Source organism: Bombina bombina, chromosome 2, assembly GCF_027579735.1.
Source record: "Bombina bombina isolate aBomBom1 chromosome 2, aBomBom1.pri, whole genome shotgun sequence".
Taxonomy (NCBI): Eukaryota; Metazoa; Chordata; class Amphibia; order Anura; family Bombinatoridae; genus Bombina; species Bombina bombina.
In genome coordinates, this window is record NC_069500.1 from 280,615,388 (window position 1) to 280,632,220 (window position 16,833).

The window sequence follows — 16,833 nt, forward strand, 5'->3', positions numbered from 1 at the left end:
TCGAGCATGAGAGTGCACGCCGTGATGCTTTTTAAAGATGTAGAATATCCGCCGTCTTTTTTATAAATCACCGCCCTCTGTATTTTACTTCGCCATTTATCCCAAAAAATGGCTATATTTGTATCCTTTGTTCTATGTCAAATATGTTAATCACAATTGCAATCTTTTAACTACCTTATATTTTTTAAAGAGGCATACATTTCCTCATTCCTCTAAAAGCTTACTTTAAAACACGGTTATAATAGTATGTTATTGCATCCTTAGTTATCTTTTTGTTTATTTTTCTATAATGGAGCAGTCTGCAACTGTCCCTGAAGTTACCATGGGAACTGAGCTGCATGAACACATTTCTACCAAAGCTAAGTGTGCTTATTGTAAAAAGACTGGAGTAGCTTCTTCAGGTCATTTATTTGGCTCATGTTTTGATTTTGTTTTCTGACAATGTGTCTATGTGTACAAATGCACCTACTGGTTTTCCATCACAGTCTAATGCAGAAGGTATACCCACAGCAATGAAGGTTTTTATTGCTGCCGCCATTGATAAAGCCCTTACTGCTCTACCGCCTTCAAACATAAAAGGTCAGCATATGTTTTACCTGCAACTAGTAATATATTTACTGAACTACTACATCAGATCACAAGGTTGATAATTCTTTTTTATTTAGAATTGAACATATTCGTTCTCTTTCAATGGAAGTTTTAATTCAATTTTGTAGAAGTTAATCCTTCTGATAATATACCCTGTAATCGGTTAAATTCAGTGTATAAAACTGTTGTAAATCTCTCGGAAGTTTTTCTTATTCTTCATGCTGTCTCTGATATGATTGCTAAAGAATGGTCTAAAATGGGTACTTCTTTTAACCCTTCTTCAAAGTTTAAAAGATTATATCCTTTAGCTATTGCTGATTTAGAGCTTTGGGAAACAGTCTCCAAGGTTGATGGGGTCATTTCCACTCTTGCCAAATTTACTACTATTCCTTTGAAAGACAGTACTTCTTTTAAAGACCCTTTAGATATGAAACTTGAATCTTATCTCACAAGGGCATAATTACATACTGGTTACATTATTCGACCAGCTATTTCTATTGCTGATGTAACTGCTGCCTCCACTTTTTGGTTATCTAGTCTTGTTCAGCAGTTATCTTCAGATCCTGAATGTTTCAACATTCTTCATTTACTTCAGCATGCAAATAATTTTATTTGCGATGCAGTTTTTGATATCATGAAAATCAACATTAAAACTATGTCCTTATCTATTCTTACCAGAAGAGCTTTATGTCTTAAATCTTGGAATGCTGATATGGTGTCTAAAATGAGATTACTATCTCTTTCTTTTCAATTAAATAATTTATTTGGTTCTCAGCTAGACTCCCACTATTACTGGAGGAAAGAGACAAAAAGTCTAATGGAAAATTTAAGACTCCAAATCGTTTTAGTTCTTTTTGTCACTTCTCTCTTCCCTAAAGCCCCTGGTTCTAACTGAAGGCCTTCTTCAAATTGGAATAAATCCAAGGCATCTGATAAAAGCCCAAGCATTTCTGAAATGTGTTTCAGAACTGGAACTCATGGGAGTGAATGTCCCAGTTCCCTTACAAGAACAAAGGATAGGTTTTTATTTAAATTTCTTCATTATCCCAAAAAAGAAAAATTATTTCAGATTAATTTCGGATCTGAAAACTTTAAAAACAATTATGAGAATTCCAACTTTCAAGATGGAAACTATAAGGACTAGTCTGCCTTTTATAAAGCAAGGGCACTTTATATCCACCATAGACTTACAGGATGCTTACCTTCACATCCCAATTCACCCAGAACATTATCACTTTCTGAGATTCTCTTTTCTGGAATAGCATTACAAATTTGTTGCTCTGCCTTTTGGCCTAGCAACAGCTCCAAGAATTTTTTCAAAGGTTCTCTGTGCCCTTCTTTCTGTTATCATAGAGCAGGGTTTTGTCGTGTTTCCTTACTTGGACAATATCTTGGTACTAGCTCAATCTTTTCATTTAGCCTCTTCCTCTAAGATTAGATATTCTTTCTCAAAGTCCATTCTTCCATCCAGATCTAAAGTCTCTAAACTTAGTGGCATGGAAATTGAATGCTTAGTTATCAGTCACAGAGGATTCCTTGATTAACACTATGGTTAAGGCTCGCAAACCTGTTTCAAGGAAGATTTATCACAAAGTTTGGAAAACTTATATTTCATGGTGTTCTTCATTCCTTTAGTTTATTCAGGATGGTTTAGATAAAGGTTAATCTGCCATTACCTTGAAAAGTCAAATCTCTGCTCGTTCTGTACTGTTTGACAGAAAAAAAATGCTCAACTCCCAGCTATTCATTGTTTTGTTCAGGCTTTAATTCGTATTAAACCTGTTATTAGACCTATTTTTCCTCCTTGGAGTCTAATCTAGTATTAAAGATCTTACAGGCTCCTCCTTTTGAGCCTTTGCATTCTTTGGACATTAAACTTCTTTCTTGGAAAGTATTGTTTCTTTTAGCCATCTCTTCTGCTAGAAGAGATTCTGAATTAAAGACATTAACTAAACAAGGGGCTCCTCATAGTGAAACCTGGTATAGATGTGTTAGCAACAAGTGAAGTATGATAGTTACTCACAAGAGAGATGGCACCTCTAGAAGTTAAGGTGCTTTTGAGCAGACTGACCTTTAACAGCATACATATAAAAGGAAAAATGTTCCATCCCAGTTGTAATCTTTAAAAAGGGACCTTTATTGATTCATATGGTCCAAAGTACAAAAAAATGAACAACGTTTCAGACCTACATTAGATCCTTAGTCATTTTTTTGTACTTTGGACCATATGAACCAATGAAGGTCCCTTTTTAAAGATTACAACTGGGCTGGAGCATTTTTCCTTTTACATGTATGCTGCAAGGGTTTGACTGGCCCTGAACTCCGTGTCCTCTTCAAGGTAATTTGGTGCTGTTCCCTATTTTTGAACTTCACAGCAGTCAGTACGCTGTATCCACAGGGTCCCAATTTTTCTTTGGACATTTATATATATATATATATATATATATATATACATACAGTACACATAGAGGGTTAATATAGTGCACAATATTAAGGAAGCTCCCTATTTAGGGATTTAAAGTAAACTCTCTCCCAATAGCTAAAACGACAAACGCTTGTGTCAAAATAGCCCAATCCAAGTAAACAAAACAACAGTGTCTGGAGTAAGTCTTCAGTTGAATAATAAGCACACTTCTTCCACGGGACACTTGTAACAAGGTGAAAAACAAAACAACACTATCCGTGTGAGACTTGACAATAAGTCATAAGAAGCCAATGGCTGTACTCACTCACAATGTCGGTGCTGTATTCGTCCTGTCCCTCAGGCTACGTGTGCTATAATAAAGTCCCCGAGGTTCCTCCAATGTGTTAGTGCTGCACGCTATGTGCCGAATCCAGTGTGTTTCACTACACATGCTGTGAGCGTCCGATGACGCAGACTCTTCCGGTCATGTGCTCCAAACGGCCAATCGGCTGCCTAGCTATTCTCCGTTGGTTCCTTAGATACTGTGTGGGCAAAGAGTAGCAGGGAAAGAAAACAAAGTATACGTCCTGCTTGGGGAGAGACTTCTGAGCTCAGAATATGACCCCAGATGCTGGCAAATAATAATGAAAGAACAAAAAGGGAATCCGAGGTCAATAATAAATATAATATATATATATATATATTATCTCTTATATATTTTCATTAATTTAATTTGCAGTTTTTGCCATAACATTAATTCTTTTGTCCACTTATTTAGTGCGCCCCCTTTTTAGATAGCCCTAGTTGGATATTCTTCTATCAGAGTTTCTGAATTGTTGGCTCTCTCTTGTGAGTCTCCTTATCTGATTTTTTATCAAGATAAAGCTGTTTTGCGGACTTCTTTCAAATTTTTACCTAAAATTGTTAACTCTCACAACATTAATAAGGAAATTATCGTTCCTTCTTTGTGTCCTAATCATAACAATGCTAATAAAAATACTTTGCATTCGATGGATGTTGTTAGAGCATTGAAACATTATGTTGATGCTACTAAAGATTTCAGACAGACTACCAGTTTGTCTTGTTTTCTGGTTCTAAAAAAAGTCAAAAGCTTCTTGGCTGAAACTTTTAATTCACAAAGCTTTTTTGAAGGCGGGTCAGTCTCCATCTCTGAGAATTACAGCTCATTCTACTAGATTGGTTGCCACTTCTTGGGCTTTCAAGAATGAAGCTTCAATTGATCAAATTTGCAAAGCAGCCAGTCTTCTCTGCATACCGTTACTAAATTTTACCATTTTCATGATTTGCCTCTCAGAAGCAGCTTTTGGTAGAAAGGTCCTTCATGCAGTTATTTCGGTTTAATAATAGTGTCTACATTTTGAGTTTTTTGTCATAAAAACATTATTTCAGATTTTTGTATTTAATTTCAATTGGCTAGATTACGAGTTTTGCGGGGTGCGGTAATAACTTGCACGTTATTGTCACCGCTTACTTTCCTACAGCGCTGGTATTACAGGTTTTCATAAACCCAGCATTAACAGGCAAGAAGTGAGCGTAGAGCAAAATTGAGCTCCATACCGCACTCCACAGTGAAATGGTTTTACATGCTTGTGCACGATTTTCCCATAGACATAAATGGGGAGAGCATGCTGAAAAAAAGTCTAACACCTACAAAAAATCAGCGTAAAGCTTGGTAAAGCAGCCCCATTGATTCCTATGGGGAAACAAATGTTATGTTTACACCAAACACCCTAACATGAACCCCGAGTCTAAACACCCCTAATCTTAAACTTATTAACCCTTAATCTGCCACCTCCGACATCGCCGACACCTACATTATACTTATTAACCCCTAATCTGCCGCTCCAGACATCGCCGCCACTATAATAAACATATTAACCCCTAAACTGCTGCACTCCCGCCTCACAAACACTAGTTAAATATTATTAACCCCTAATCTGCCGCCCCTAACATCACCGCCACCTACCTATATTTAGTAACCCCTAATCTGCCGCCCCCAATGTCGCCGCCACTATACTAAATTTATTAACCCCTAAACCTAAGTGTAACCCTAACCCTAACACCCCCTAACTTAAATATAACTAAAATAAATCTAAATAAAAATTGTTATCATTACCTAAATTATTCCTATTTAAAACTAAATACTTACCTGTAAAATAAACCCTAAGCTAGCTACAATATAACTAATAGTTACATTGTAGCTAGCTTATGGTTTATTTTTATTTTACAGGCAAGTTTGTATTTATTTTAACTAGGTAGAATAGTTACTAAATAGTTATTGACTATTTACTAACTACCTAGTTAAAATAAATACAAATTTACCTGTAAAATCTTACACTAACACCTAACCTTACACTACAATTAAATAAATTAAATTAATTAAATACAATTACCTAAATTACCAACAACGAAAAACACTAAATTACACAAAATAAAAAAGAAATTATCAGATATTTAAACTAATTACACCTAATCTAAGAGCTCTATCAAAATAACCCCCCCCCCCCTAATAAAAAACACTTTAGCCTTAACTAAACTACCAATAAAAAAGGGCTTTTGCGGGGCATTTCCCCAAAGAAATCAGCTCTTTTACCTGTAAACAAAAAATACAAACAACCCCCAACAGTAAAACTCACCACCCACACAACCAACCCCCCAAATAAAATTCTAACTAAAAAAAACCTAAGCTCCCCATTGCCCTGAAAAGGGGATTTGAATGGGCATTGCCCTTAAAAGGGCATTCATCTCTATTTCAGCCCAAAAGCCCTAATCTAAAAATAAAACCCACCCAAATAAAACCCACCCAAAAAACCCTTAAAAAAACCTAACACTCACTAACCCCTGAAGATCGGATCAGCCAATAGGATTGAAGCTCAATCCTATTGGCTGATTGCATCAGCCAATATGATTTTTTCACCTTTAATTCCGATTGGCTGATAGAATTCTATCAGCCAATCGGAATTCAAGGGACCCCATCTTGGATGACGTCATTTAAAGGAACCTTCATTCGTCATTAGTCGTCGGATGAAGAGGATGCTCTGCGCCGGATGTCTTGAAGTTGGAGCCGCTCCACGCCGGATGGATGAAGATAGAAGATGCCATCTGGATGAAGAGTTCTGCCCGTGCGGAGGACCACTTCTGTCGGCTTGGATGAAGACTTCTCCCGGCTTCGTTGAGGACTTCTTGCCGTTTGGATGAAGACTTCTCTTGGCTTCATTGAGGATTTTTTTAAGGGTTTTTTGGGTGGGTTTTATTTTTAGATTAGGGCTTTTGGGCTGAAAAAGAGCTAAATGCCCTTTAAAGGCAATGCCCATACAAATGCCCTTTTCAGGGCAATGGGGAGCTTAGGTTTTTTTAGTTAGGATTTTATTTGGGGGGTTGGTTGTGTGGGTGGTGGGTTTTACTGTTGGGGGGTTGTTTGTATTTTTTTTACAGGTTAAAGAGCTTATTTATTTGGGGCAATGCCCTGCAAAAGGCCATTTTAAGGGCTATTGGTAGTTTAACTTAGGCTAAGGTTTTTGTTTATTTTGGGGGGGCTTTTTTATTTTGATAGGGCTATTAGATTAGGTGTAATTAGTTTAAATATCTGATAATTTCTTTTTTTATTTTGTGCAATTTAGTGTTTGTTTTTTGTTAATTTAGGTAATTGTATTTAATTAATGTAATTTATTTAATTGTAGTGTAAGGTTAGGTGTTAGTGTAAGACAGGTTAGGTTTTATTTTACAGGTAAATTTGTATTTATTTTAACTAGGTAGTTAGTAAATAGTTAATAACTATTTAGTAACTATTCTACCTAGTTAAAAAAAAATACAAACTTGCCTGTAAAATAAAAATAAACCCTAAGCTAACTATTAGTTATATTGTAGCTAGCTTAGGGTTTATTTTACAGGTAAGTACAGTGTTTAATTTTAAATAGGAATAATTTAGGTAATGATAGGAATTTTTATTTAGATTTATTTTAATTATATTTAAGTTAGGGGGTGTTAGGGTTAGACTTAGGGGTTAATAAATTTAGTATAGTGGTGGTGACGTTGGGGGCGGCAGATTAGGGGTTAATAAATGTAGGTAGGTGGCGGCAATGTTAGGGGCGGCAGATTAGGGGTTAATAATATTTAACTAGTGTTTGTGAGGCGGGAGTGCGGCGGTTTAGGAGTTAATATGTTTATTATAGTGGTGGCGATGTCCGAAGCGGCAGATTATGGGTTATTAATTTTATTTTAGTGTTTGCGATGCGGGAGGGCCTCGGTTTAGGGGTTAATAGGTAGTTTATGGGTGTTAATGTACTTTTTAGCACTTTAGTTATGAGTTTTATGCTACAGCTTTGTAGTGTAAAACTCATAACTACTGACTTTAGATTGCGTTACGAATCTTGCGGGATAGGCTGTACCGCTCACTTTGTGGCCTCCCAGAAAAAGCTTTTAATACCGGCGCTATGGAAGTCCCATTGAAAAAAGACTTTACGTAAATTGCGTAAGTTAATTTGCGGTACGGCCAAAAAAGTGTGCGGTGCCCCTAAACCGGCAAGACTCGTAATACCAGCAGGAGTGAAAAAGCAGCGTTATAACCCATAACGCTGCTTTTTCACTCATAACATAAAACTCGTAATTTAGCCGTTAATTTCTTGTTACTCATGGACTTCCACATCTTGGGTATAATTTCCCATACGTAACAGCTCATGGACTATTTACCTGATAAATTAATTTATTTCATGGTGGCGAGAGTCCAAAAGGCCCCATCCATTTGGGGTTATTGTTTTTGTTTTTTTATTTTAAGCACATCTTTTTCCTGATCCTCTTTTTTTGGCTATTGCTCCTTAAAGGGACAGTCAAGTCCAAAAAAAAACTTTCATGATTTAAATAAGGAATGTAATTTTAAACAACTTTCCAATTTACTTTTATCACCAATTTTGCTTTGTTCTCTTGGTATTCTTAGTTAAAAGCTAATTCTAGGAGGTTCGTATGCGAATTTCATAGACCTTGAAGACTGCCTCTAATCTTAATGCATTTTGACCACTAGAGGGTGTTAGTTCATGTGTTTCATATAGATAACATTGAGCTCATGCACGTGGAGTGAGCACTGATTGGCTAAACTGCAAGTCTGTCAAAATAACTGATTCTTCATGTGCGCTAACCTGACCACGTTAGTTGTGATGCGATATGCATATTTTACATTTCTATGTTCTTTATAGAGAAAAAAAAAATGTACTTTTTATTATTTTTTATATATATATATATATATATATATATATATATATATATATATATAGTTTTATAAATATATATCTAATACTATTCATGTAAATGAAAAATCTATAACTATTTATCTATAGGAATAAATATACAGGTATAGGTGTATATATATATATATATATATATATATATATATTTATATATATATATATATATATATATATATATATATATATAAAAATATGTATTTAAAATAAAAAGGACATTATCCTGCAAGTGAAGAACATAGGAATTTGAACTATGTACTGTACATATATAAATATTTAAATACACATGTACACACATATAAACACACATATATATATATATATATATATATATACATTTATATACAGTATAAATGGATATATATATTTATATACACACACACATATAGATATATACATATACATACATACAGCGCTGCGGAATCTGTTGGCGCTCTACAAATACCTGATAATAATAATAATAATAATACATATATATATATAATATCTATCTATCTATCTATATATATATATATATATATATAAAACAAAGGGGAACTAAAGAATTATATATACACAAAAACTTTAAGATAAGATATGGAACATGTAAATTTATGCACCATGAGAAAGATAGGGAATCAAGCACGCTTTTAGTATTAAAATAGGAATATTTTACATGCAATGTGGGTAGTAAATCTCTGACCAATATAATCATGAGAGAAGTGCATTTTATTAAGCAAAAATATAAGAAAACAAAAGTTAAACAATTATTTGTTTAATTCTAAAACAAGAAATCATCAAGGTGTAATTCCATCACAATCAATATGTGATATGTAGGCATATGACAATGTATTACCCTGAAAGATGTGCACATCTATGAGCAAGAAAATATATATGTATCATTCTATAGTACCTTAAACATACTACACCCAAGCTGTACACGTAACCCAAGAATGTTCAAGGTGTATTACCGGACAGGTGAGTATCTGGGTTCTAAGTATTGAGAGGTACTAAGAACGAACTAAATATCTTATATATGCATACAAATATAGTACAGCAACCCAATATATATAGGTTAATATGTAGCGGAAAAAACAATCAACAAATATGCTAGATGGAATACAATGCAGGCATAATCATTCCATGCGAAATTATAAATGCATGAAAGTGCGAAAAGCAAGCAAATGAAATGGATATTAGTAGTGTAATAGGCAGTTCTTAATTCACCAAAATAACGTAGTATGCAAACAGGCTGGCCCTCCACTAAATGCGGTATTGCAAATAGAGTTCAGTGTGAATTCATGGAATGCAGAGAAGCAAGCAGATGAAATGGAAAATGACAGCGGAACAACCAGTTTTTGATTCAACAGGTAGTGTAATGTGCAAACAGAGTCAAACCGGGCTGACCCTCCACTTTATGCGGTAATGCTACAGCGGTTCAGCCACTATCCATATTGTGTGTTAGATAATGAACACTTATCTGAAATCAGAAGTCCGTCTGCTGAAAAGTATAAAGCTTCTATTGTCGAGAGTTTTCCGTTAATGCTCGTTAGGTGCTACTACACATCACTGTGCTCTACACGCCGAATTGGCCTGGCGTGGATCAACTGCATCTTTACTTCCGGGTATGTCACATGCACAAAACGATCCAATGCCTACGATCTTGATCGTTTCACCCACAATGCCTAGTAATCAACGGGGCTTCCTCAGGGCAGATGGATCATAGCCCTACTAGGAGGGAATATAACGGCAGCAAAGCTCCTCCCATTCTGCCCATTAACTGTTTATAACTCAAGCAGTTTACATATAGAATAGTATACACCAAAGCGCTCTAAAGATAATCAAAAACACTAACCATATAGTTACAAAATTGCAAAATTTAAAGCAGTGTTACTTATTGCTAGCACACAGAAGTTAGGCATGACTTTAAAGAGAGCACTTAGAAAATAATTGCAAACAGAAAATAAAATATAATAGTTAGATGTACAAGAGTAACTTAACAGTGAATCACATTCGTGGTGTCAAGGAGAACCACAAGTAATTAAAGGAATATTGCAAATATTACCAAGAAATCACATAATATTTCATTCAGTACTACTTGGTTAGAAACACAACCAAGAGGCTTTTATATTAAACTAGCCATGTCCAGTTTCTCATTGAGTCCTGCTGGGGAGAGTGTGTACAGAGTAAAGATCCACTTACACTCTTTTTGGAGGAGACGTTTATCATTATCTCCCCCTCTTCCATGTAGGATCCCTTTATCAATCCCGGTGAATCGCATACAGCTGGGATTGCTCTTGTGTTTTTCTTGGTAGTGTCTGGCAATACTGCTTGTTTGAATTTCGCCCTTTATATTATCGCGATGTTCTTTAATACGGTCCTTAAAAACCCTTTTTGTTTTGCCCACGTAAAACGCCGGGCATGAACACTCTAAGAGATATACAACCCCTTCAGTATTACAATTAAAAAAATGATTAATGCGAAAAGATTTTGTGCAGTTGCCAGAAAATACCTTAGTTCTTTTCATGTACTCACATGTGACACACTTTCCACAGGGAACGTTGCCATTCGGTATATGTTTTTTGAGCCAAGTGCCTTCTTGATTCGTAGGTTTGAATTGGCTTTCAACCAGATTATCTTTAATATGTTTTGCTCTTTTAGCTGTAAGACTGGGGTAAGTCCCTACTTCTGCAGCTATATTAGCATCACTGAGCAAAATTGGCCAGTGCTTTTGGAGGACTGACCTAATGGTATGCCAGTGACAATTAAACGTTTTAGTAAGACGTATCAGTGATTCAGATTTTTTTGTCTTTTTGAACATGAGATCATCTCTTTTCGTTTTCCTCGCAAAATTCATTGCTCTTTTGAGGAACAGTTGCGTCGTAAATGCAGGAATTGTCCTTTCAGAATTCCTTCAATAAGGTGTTGGGGATGGTGACTGCTAGCTAAAAGCAAGCTATTAGTTGCAGTAGCTTTCCTGTAATTCTCAGTAACAAGAACATTATTTACATTCTTCACTTTTATATCCAAGAAATCAATCTCAGACTTACTATAATGCATAGTGAGCCGTATATTAAGATCATTCTGGTTCAGAACATCGACAAATTTTAATAACTCTAAGCAGTCACCTTCCCAAATAAGAAATACATCGTCCACATACCTCAACCAAAAATTTACATGTTTGACAAACAAATCATTTTGGTAGACTATGTCCATTTCCCATTTTCCAAGATGTAAGCACGCATATGTGGGGGCACATGTGGCCCCCATCGCAGTTCCCCTCAGTTGTTTATAAATCGTTTTACTGAACATAAACACATTATTATTCAGAATGAATCTCAATAAGTCAATAACTAGTTCCGTATGCTTAGTAAATCCTGCAATGCCTGCCTATCCTCAGTAGTGAGACTCAGATCCTCAATCAGATTCTTAGTTTTGTTTTTAAACATTTGGGAAAGAACAACTTTCCGTGCAAATCTGTGAAGATCTGTCAAAAAAATGAATCTATCAAAACCATTAGATGGACAAAAGGACAGTCCTCGTTTTAAAACACCGAGATGACAATTATTGAGTCTAAAAGATGTATATATTCTGTATATATATATGTATGTATATATTCTGTATATATATATATATATATATATATATATATATATATATATACACACACACACACATATATATATATATACATACATATATATATATATATATATATATATATATATATATATACACACACACACACACACATATATATATATATTTATATATACACACACATTCTCTTTTCTCTGGGATTATGGAGATGGATAGATACAAACAGCTGCTGCATTTTCTTCATTTTAACAATAATGCCATGAGCGCCCCTAGAATTGACCCATTGCATGACGGGCTATACAAGATATGGCCCCTGATAAACCACCTGAGCGGAACATCTGTAGAGATGAATTGCTCATAAAATTTTAAGGGAAGATTGTTTTTCAAGCAGTATAATAAATCCAAGTGGTCATACTATGGAATAACATGTTATACATTGTGTGAATGCAGTACAGGTTATATCTGAGCATTTCACATTTATGAGGGAAAGGGTAGCTACCTTGACCCACCTGGCTGCCCAGATTCAATTGGCACAAATGGCAAAATTGTTTGGGATCTGAACAAAGGGTCTATGGCTGGACAACTACTATATCAGCATAGAGTTGTTTATTAATGTATTTTATTTTGAAACCCTGGCCTGTGGCACAGTAAGCAAAAAATCGTATAGGTTTCCCCCAAAAGCTGAAATATGGCAAAAAAACGTAAAGGCACAACATCAGCTTTATGCCAAGATAAAGTACTGGCCCTTTGATAAACTGACAAAACAGAAGTGCACATGCTGTCCACAATGCACAATGAAACTACAGTGTCAGTGTCTGTCAAAGGAAAGGAGGCACAGATCCAGAAACCAAGAAAAACTACACTTTATTTTGGGGGCTATTAGGGGCCATTGTATTTTAATTAACCAGAGGTCTGACCTCTGGTTAATTCACTGTGTGCAATACACGAGCTTGCCATAGCATTAACCAGCCACTCGTAATGGCTGCTTAACCAACGTGCGCCCGTAAATGGGCAAATTTGCCCCTTTTTACGGGTGCATGTTATATTAGCAATCCTCATGTAATCTAGCCCTGTATTTGTAAAGAATCAAAGCCTTTAAAACAGGGGACCTATAATTGTACATTTAAGTGCCCATATAGACAAATAGATTTTACTGGACAGCCATCTGAAATACTAATTCATACTTACTGAACACCTAAAACCCTACTTATCGGTACCAAATACCCAAGAAGTTTGTTTTCATTGAGTAAAAAAATATTTAAAATTAATACATTTTTCCAAAATTGATCAAGCTTTTATTGATTTTATTTGTGAAAATGTATAAATAAGAGTACATGACGTTCTTGTAAATAAAGGTATCTGTATAAAGAAGAGTTGTGTTATCCTTTAAAATCTCTCAGATTTTTTAACCACAATAGCCAACTAAACATAACTACTTCTACAACGTGATGTTTTACTAAAGGAAGATTAACCTCATCCCGCCGGCGCCGTTTGCATGTTCCATGCCATCCTAACTGCACTGAGCTTTAGCGTTGTTAGGGCGGCATGGAATGTCCAAGCCATTTGGCTGTCCATAGCTGCTTCCTAAATGGGATCATGGGCTGGAGGGCGTGTCTAGCATCATAGGCACTTCCCCCAGACCCAATCCCATCATTGAAATCTCGCGATTACATGAACAATTGCGTGATTTTAATTTTTACTTATTTGTTTACTTCCAAAGTAGACAAATAAGTCCCAGCAGGAAAGGGATAAAAACTATGAAATTGTCAGATAATGTTTCATTATGTGTAGTAAAACAACTTTGCAATATACTTTCATCATGTCATTTGTCCCGTTTTTCTGTAATTGATTTGTGAAACTTGTGGGCTTTACAATTACTTTTAAAAATGCAGACTCCAGACTTAAAGGGACACTGAACCCAAATGTTTTCTTTCATGATTCAGATAGAGCAGGCAATTTTAAGCAACTTTCCAATTTACTGCTTTTATCAATTTTTCTTTGTTATCTTGGTATCTTTATTTGAAAAAGCAGGAATGTAAGCTTATAAGCAGTGTTAATTTCGTCGACTAAAACTAGACTAAAATGACTATAAAACTAAAGAAATTCTAATGACTAAAATACGACTAAAACTAAAATGGCATTTTAGTCAAAAGACTATGACTAAAACTAAATCAAAATTACATTTTAGTCAAAAGACTATGACTAAAACTAAATCAAAATTTGCTGACAAAAACATTTTATGCAAGGTGTTATAATCAATCCATATCCAATTACTGCTCTTTTGTAAAATGTACGGAACTTCATTTTATTAAATTTGAAGAAAAATAAAGACATGTTATATACCACAACAGTTAAATCTGTTAAATCTGTATTGCATGTTCAAACCTTAATACCATAAATAAAAACAGTTTAATAAACCTTTACTCCAGGAGTATATAATGAGTTTGGAAGTTCTAGAGCAGTGCTAATATCGCTGCCGAAAATGTTTCGAATCTGTGAACAATCAATTGATTCTTCCTATAGAAATAAGCATAACCTATGAATATGGGTTTAAGTTATGCTGTGCCTGTGCTAGCTGCAGAAACTTTTTGTTGTGTTGAGTTACTTGATACTTGTTTTAATTATTAACAGAGAACTGTTAAAGTTTTTATATTTTTTAGTAGACTAGTCGACTAAATCTACTGGAGATTCAGTCGACTAAAACTAGACTAAAACTAAAACAATTCAGATGACTAAAATACGACTAAAACTAAAATGGCATTTTAGTCAAAAGACTAAAACTAAGACTAAATTGAAACTTGCCGTCAAAATTAACACTGCTTATAAGCAGAACCATTTTTGGTTCAGCAACCTGGATAGCGCTTGCTGATTGGTAGGTACATTTAGCCACCAATCAGCAAGCTATACCCAGGTGCTGAACCAAAGATAGGCCGTCTTGTAAGCGTACTTTCCTGCTTTTTCAAATAAAGATACTAAGAAAACAAAGAAAAATTGATAACAGGAGTAAATTAGAAAGTTTCTTAAAATTGCATGCTGTATCTGAATAATGAAAGGAAAAATTGGGTTCAGTATCCCTTTAAAGGAACAGTAAAAGACAAAATTAAGCTTTCATTATTGAAATAGATAACAGGAAACAAAAAAGAGATCCAGCAAGGTCCAATAAAAAAATAGTGGTAAGTTTATAGAATTTATTGAAAAACACACTTAGAATAAGGGGGTAAAAAGAATGAGAAAAAGAAAAAACGCTGTGACCATCAGCTGCCAGTTGGTCTTACGCATTTCGGCTGGTTGCTAGCCTTAATCATAGACCATAAAAGATATCCGGTATTCACCCTTAAATAGCCACCTAGGTGGATCTCAAGGGTGAACAGTTGACGGTCACTGCGTATCAATATGGCATGGTACACAGACTTTATATAATATAGATGTTTAAACATGCTATAAATAAGCAACATCAACAAAAAAGTAAGACTCGAAACACTATTGAGCACATAGCAATAAAAAATTGAAAGTTAATTGGTTAACTAATACAGATGTGTGAGAAATTGTTACATTTCATCTGTAAGGAGGTAACTAAAAATATATAAACCTCCCTAAACATTAAGACAATGACAAAGGACATAGAAAATGTGCCTATATATATATATATATATATATATATATATATATATATATATATATATATATATATATATATATATATATATATAAAATTCAGTACAAATTCTAATAACCTGTATTTAAACTTAACAATGCAGGTGTACTTTTAATAGCTCATCATCAAAATGATAGACTAGACAGGTATGGCAAAAAAATGTGTATACAGACATCTCATGTGCTTCATCCACAAATAGAAACTTTGCATATCATTATACTTATCTATGTTGCCAATAGTTTATAATACCCCCAACTGCATTAAAGCCCTTTGGGTGTCTAGTTTGCAAGGTACATATCCAAAAAGCTTCGCATTCTATCACCCCCCCTAGGGGTATGAAATATCCTTTCAATAACCTGCCACCTGAATGTAGCAACAGATTTATTGTGCTCAAATATAAAATGGTGTACCAAATCTGACACATCAATATCCTTATCAATATTGTTAAGGTGTTCCCTAATACGTGAGTGTGCCTCTCGTGAGGTACACCCTACGTATTGCTTGTTGCATTGTACACATTCAACTAGGTAGATAACATATTTGGTACGACAATTAGTAAAACTAGATGAAAGGAAGACCCTCTGTGTGGTTTTGGATTGGAACCTATTGGTAACGTTTGCATGACTGCAAGCTATGCAACTTGAAAAATGACACTTGAAGTGTCCTTTTATTTGTAACCAGCTGCTTTCTGTCGCTGCAGTTTTCCTCAGCATGCTAGGAGCTACAATATTACCAATTGTACAACCCTTTCTGGAGATACAGTTTAAGCCATCTAGGGCCAAATTTTTGAGGCTGTCCTCTCCAGTTAAAACCGGGAGATGTTTGTTGATAATGCCACAAATTTCTCCAAACTGGGGACTATAGGTAGTAATGAAGTTTGGTTTGAGATTATCAAACCTCGAATCAGTTTGATTCCTTACATACTGCAACATGTTTCTCCTGTCAAGTCTATTGACTTCTAAGAAGGCTCTATTGATCACCTTGTTGGAGTAGCCTCTTTCCTGAAGCTGTTGTTTCAAAATATCTGATTCTTTCAAGAAATCACTATCTGATGAGCAATTTCTTTTGAAATTATTGAAATAGAACATACCATTTTAAGCAACTTTCCCTTTTACTTCTATTGTCCAATTAGCTTTTTTCTCTTGTTATCCTTTGTTGAAGACTAAACCTAGGTAGGCTGATAGAAGCTCACCTAGGATTACTCTTTAACAAAGGATGCCAAAAGAACTAAGCAAAAGTTATAATATCAGTAATGTGGAAAGTTGTTTAAAATCGCATGCTCTATCCAATGATTTTAAAGGGCCACTGTAAGTAAATATTTTCTATGCCTGTTACTAACTAACTACCCC

At 34.9% G+C, this 16,833-nt stretch overlaps 1 protein-coding gene across 1 annotated transcript in view; it reads left to right on the plus strand.

Moving 5' to 3' along the window:
- LVRN (laeverin) overlaps window positions 1-16,833 on the plus strand; it is a 350,458-nt gene that overhangs the window by 76,556 nt on the left and 257,069 nt on the right. The window lies entirely within an intron of this gene.